Source organism: Uloborus diversus, unplaced genomic scaffold, assembly GCF_026930045.1.
Source record: "Uloborus diversus isolate 005 unplaced genomic scaffold, Udiv.v.3.1 scaffold_304, whole genome shotgun sequence".
NCBI classification, from domain to species: domain Eukaryota; kingdom Metazoa; phylum Arthropoda; class Arachnida; order Araneae; family Uloboridae; genus Uloborus; species Uloborus diversus.
In genome coordinates, this window is record NW_026558466.1 from 182518 (window position 1) to 188347 (window position 5830).

Consider the following 5830-nt stretch of genomic DNA (forward strand, 5'->3'; position numbering starts at 1 on the left):
TGTTTTATTTAATATGCATCTTCAATTTAAAATTGAAGATACATCATACATATAATAAAATAAGATGTTTGTGTGTGTGTGTGTGTGTGTGGTGGCTTCTTGGGAAAACGGTAAGGCCTAGAAAGATGAAATTTGGTATACATGTACAGTTTTTGCTGAAGATGTGCACCTTGGGCTTCGATTTGATATTTTAATTAGAAAAAAAGTTATTTAAATTTTTATGTTTTTTTGCACTTCTTAATATTTTTTACCTCATAAATTCAGAACCAATCGCACCACACAAATTGTTTTTATACTATTATAGTGTAGGAAATTTAATTTTAAATATGATGAACATAAAAATTTTGAAGATAGAGCAATTTTTGTATTCTTTATGAATTTTTGAAAAAACCTTTAATTTGCATTTTTTGATGGGTTTTGTTTTTTTCTAATACAGTAAAACCTGTGACCACTCTTGTAAGTTGATCACCTGTCTAAGTTAACCGCTTTTTTTCAGGCACGGAATTAGTCCTTATCATATAAATCAACCTTTGTAAGTTGACCACCTGTTTAAGTTGGCCACTAAAGTAGTGCACTGCAAGTGGTCAACTTACACAGGTTTCACTGTATCATCCTGCGAGAAGTATCAAAGCCACATCTCTAAAATTTAAGTAGGTAATACTAAAAACATTACGCCCTCTTCAGAAGGAAAAAGTTCGTAAAAATATGCAATAGTTTTTTTTTATGCTAAACATATCATATCTTTCCACGCATCAGTCGAAAAAAAGCGTTCTTCAATCTTTTATGCCTCTGACGTCACTACTTGGATTTCGATTCCATATTTACAATGGAATCTTAATCACAAACAATGTAAATTTTTTTTTTACTATAGTTTACTTCTACATTTTATGACGTGATGACCACATTTTTTTCTGGCAGCGCTTGCTTTTTTTATTTCCTTTTTTTTTTAAATTTAGAGATTGCATTTCTTTTTCCACCCCCCTCCCAAGCTGGACGTTGTGCTGCATCTATATTACGCTACATTTCATAGTTGTGCGAATTTAATTCAATAAAAACAGTGAGAATTTTTTTTCTTTGCCAAACGTCACTCTTTGGACACTATGGGATTTTTGGAGATAACTTTTTTTTTTTTTGCTCTACTTAAATAAAAAAAGCGGTTTTTCGAGTGATTTTTTTTTTTTAAGGAAATGTGCGGGTAGGTTAAAATGAATAGATCGTAAAGGTAGATAGCCGCAGAAGGCGGCAATCTTGGCATAAAAATGTAAATGGCACACAAAAAAATAGAAATGGATTGATTAATACTGCTGCCAAATTTATTTAAACAGCCGCGGAAGGTGGCAAACGCTAAGTAAAAAGGTAAATGACTATTTATCTAAACAGTGGCCGTCGGCGGCTGCTTGCATAGAAAGGCGAATAGCGTAAGAAGGCAAACCAGCTGGTCGCCGCAGGTGGAGTATTAAATAAAACAATAAAAAGATTGTTTTTATGATCCAAATTATAATATTTACTTTCTTTAAAAAAAGCAAAATTATAATTTTTATTTTACTATTTCTGAACTTCATTAATAATATCATTGCTACTTTAGATCAGGGTTGGCAAGGTTTTGGACACTACGGTAAAAACCCTGGTTTTTACCGTCCTGTCCAAAACCCTTGTGTCCAAAACTATATTTTTAGAAAAATTGTATTTTGTTAGAAAACATCAAAAACAGAATAAAATGTATCAAAGTAATGTTTTAGATAGAACATTCATTAAATGAGAACATTCAACTTATTTATGCAGCTGATTTAAAACTAGTTATATAGAAGTTGAATTCTTGATTAAAATTTCAATTTGTATGCATGATTTTATTTAGCTTTTTTATATTAGTAACCAAATTTCCCTATGTTTATGCAGGTGGGCAAATAAAAGCAGGGTTTTTATCATCCTGTACAAAATCATTGTGTCCAAAACTACTTTTTGAGATTTTGTGAGCAAAAATCAAAAACAGAACAAAATGTATCAAAATTATATTTTTGACCATTTAATATATTTATTCAATGTGAACATTCAAGTATATATATATATATATATATATATATATATATATATATATATATATATATATATATGTATATATAACTTATTTATGTAGCTGATTTTAATCTAGTTACATAGAAATTAAATTCTACAATAAAAATTTCAATTTGCATGCAGGAGTTTGTTTTTTTTTCCACAAACCAAATTTTTCAACATTTATGCATGTATGCAAAAGAAAGTGTTCAAAATATGGTGCTATAACTGACTTAAATGCAATAAATTACAATTTTTTTTTATAGTTACAGAATGTATTATATTAAAAATATGAACAAAAAAAGAATAGCACTAGTTTTATAACATAAGTGTTTCATCATCAATTTCTTGTTCTTTCATCTATGATTTAAAAAATAATTTTCATTAAACCATCATGTAAAACTTATGTGAAAAAACCATTTTAATTTTTTTTTTCTTTGGCTCCTAAATATTGCACATTTTGTAATATTCCTTTGAGTTATAAATGGAACTGAAATTAGTTGTCTTGGTTGTGTTGTGAATTTCCTTTCATAACTCTACCAACTGTTACATAAGAAAGTTTTTATGTAATAGTTATTGGCAATTTTTTTAAGTAAAATATTTTTAATTAACATTTTGGAGAAAAATATTACCAAATATTCATTAATTAAACCTCATTATTATCTATAATTATGCATTACGAATATTGCAGTAAATACAAATTGATTAGATAACACCTCTTCAGCTTTAGCATAGTTTTGGACAGTTTAAGACAGTTTCGGACACTTTTGGACAGTTTTGGACGGTAAAAACCACCTGTCCTGTCCTAAACCAGTTTTGGACAGTCCAAAACCCAACCCTGCTTTAGATTTAATCTTTTTTTTTTTGGCAACCCTGCAAGAGTTGTTCTAGAATCGGGGCGATAAAAAACGTTGCAGAGTGGCTTCCGAAAATTATTGCAGTTTTCTACAGCTATACACTAAAATGAAAATTGAAGGATTTCAAGCTGAATCCTACCAATATGGCTTTTAATGCACAGAGGGATTTAAATTTTTCAGACAAGAAAAAGTTCAGGGCAAATTAAACTTCTTTGGAATTGTAGAGAATTAAACAAAAAAACAAGCACATGTGACTCTAATGATTATGTTACAAATCAGTTTTTTTCTGGTACTTGGTAATGAGAAAATCAGGTCTTTTGTGCTCGGTAAAAACAAGTTGAATTGTAGAATGCAATATGTAGCTGCAATTTAAGAACTAATCTGGTTTCTATTTGAACAAAGAATGATACTGTTACAAATTCTGTAAATAGTAATTATTGTAGTAACGTAACCTGTAAATAGTTTCCCGTAATGAATATACAACCCCTTTTCATTCGGCTAAAGTATACGACCCCCCTATTTCTTTTTTGTTCATTGATAAAATTTGATAACGGTCTACTATTTTCCAGAAGCATTTGGAATATTTGAGAGATTTCCTTCGATGTTTATAAAGGCGTCCCGCGAGATAAAAAGTTCAGTTTCGATTGAGATTTCGAACTGAGAGCGTATTTGCTGTTTATAGCGAGGCATTTCGCTGTGTTGTTTTCGTATTTGGAAGTAAATACGTGTGTAACCGTGAAGTTTACGGTGTTGAGTGATATTTGCTTAATTGCTGATGATTAATTTAGCAGTTGTTAACGATTTCTCCTGTACATAGTGTAAATAAAGCTCCTGTGTTTTTATCAAGAACTGTGTCTTCATTTCAAGAAAGTGGAAGTCGCACCGAAACCGTTACAATACCATATTTCCAAAATTGTACTTTTTTCGTGTAAAAAAATACATAGATGTTCAAGTTTAAAAAAAAAAAAAATGAAGACTAAAACTAGATATGCTCAGATTGCTGTTTAAACTCATTGATAAAGCAAACCCACTGGGCAGCTATTTCTCAGTATTAGCATGGCTGGTCATCACAGCACAATAAATGAAACAAAAAAAAAATCATAGAAAACAATTTACAAGGTTAATAACCAGAACCGTTTGGAAAACATTTATTATTTCAGAATATAAATGCAACATTTGAAAATCTAAATAGTATTCCATCAGTGGCGGATACATACAATTGCGAAGGGCCTCATGATTTTAGGGACTCTCTGCAGAACAGGAGATACAAAAATGCAAATGATGAGCTTTACATTGCTTTGTAATCAACAAAGGGAGCCCATAATATTGCATTGAGATAAGCCTCCAAACTTGTAAATGCGCTACTGTTCTCAATTGCACAATGTGCAATTTAGCAAATACAAATCTATGTGACATTGATTTGTATTTTCAGAGCAATATTGCCACGCTACGCACAAAAGTAATATCTCAAACTGAGATATTCATTTTAAAGTTTTGCATCTGAATGTATTTGATGCAGATGCTACTTTTTCAGAATGTTGGTAAAATATGTTACGAAGAACCACCTGGTGACAATAACTCAAATTTGAAAAAGTGCAGATACGACTTTTGTGCTTAGCACGGCAGAATAGAAGACCTTTTATCAGCATTTAAACAATACATGTCAATTTGCACAGCGAATGATATTTGGATAACATATCTTTGCAAGGAATACAAAAGTAAAAAAATGGACAAGTAATTAAAAAATTTCTCTGCTCCGACTTTGTTTCTTGGTTCTAAATAATGAAAAACTAAAGAAAAAAAGACAAAAATATGTAAAACAAAATGAACATGACCAATGAAGTTAATTAGCAGATTACAGTAGACATTTCTGAGTGACAAGAAAAGGAAACAATTGCCATCTTTTAGTTCAGCAACACTGGTCAAGGAATTAAGCCCAGAAAATCTTATATGTCTGATGTTTTGAGAGGAAAGCAAGAAGGTAGAAATAATAAGCTATAATGCTGTACTAATTTCTTAATCTATCTTTTCTTGTAAATAAAATTTAACATTAAAAAACTTTCTCTCTAAAAAAAAAAAAAAGATTCTTGTGGTTCCATGTATGTTTGTTTAGTTTTGGGACCTGTTACAAATTTTATGTATAACATTACATGAGCAGGAAAATACTTTTGCAGAAATATCAGTAAAAAGCAGGTAGCTCATGTTTTATCAGATCTACGTCAACTTTTTCACTATAAAATGAAAATATAATAATGATCATGTGATTGATATTGGGCAAAAATAAATGGCCACAACAGCTTTCTTCAGTTGGTGAAATGTAAGCGTAAACTCTATATATCACTGCAAAAAATTTCTAAATGATTTGCATCTTTTTTTTTTGCCTTTTTCATATTTTAATATAAATTAAGGGTGAATTAGGCAAAATAATTATTTGCAGAAAATTTTCCAGTTGGGATTTGTGTTTGCAGAAAGCTTGTCATTTTATATTATTCTACCTACCACTAATTGCAGTTTTACTACAAGTCACTACCAAGATTTGAAATTGGAACATAGGCTGAAAGAGATAAAACTGACCAGGTAATTATTATGTGCTCAGATTGTTGTTTAAACTCATTGAAATAGCAAGCCAACTTGGCAGCAAATTTCTCAGTATTAGCATGGCTAGTCATCATAGCACACACAAATCAAAAAATATCAAAGAAAGCTTTTAAAATTTAGCAACTAGAACAGCAGGAATGAATGTGGTACATACCAGCACTCATGAATATTAATGACAAATATAGAAATGTTAGGCTTATATGCCAAGAAAACAGGTAAAATTGGCTGTTTTCTAACGATGAACACCTTAATGATATAGCATTAAATTCGAACTGCAACAGCTACAAAAAGCTACAGCAGTAGATACCAATAATGCCTGCTTT

General features: G+C 30.4%; 2 non-coding genes across 2 annotated transcripts; both read right to left on the bottom strand.

The window, feature by feature from the left end:
- Positions 1–3896: 3896 nt before the first annotated feature.
- LOC129233275 (small nucleolar RNA U6-53/MBII-28) lies at positions 3897–3985 on the bottom strand. The gene has a single exon (XR_008581447.1). It is a non-coding gene; the product is annotated as a small nucleolar RNA U6-53/MBII-28 (small nucleolar RNA).
- Positions 3986–5496: 1511 nt separating this feature from the next.
- On the bottom strand, positions 5497–5586 carry LOC129233274 (small nucleolar RNA U6-53/MBII-28). The gene has a single exon (XR_008581446.1). It is a non-coding gene; the product is annotated as a small nucleolar RNA U6-53/MBII-28 (small nucleolar RNA).
- Positions 5587–5830: the final 244 nt, after the last annotated feature.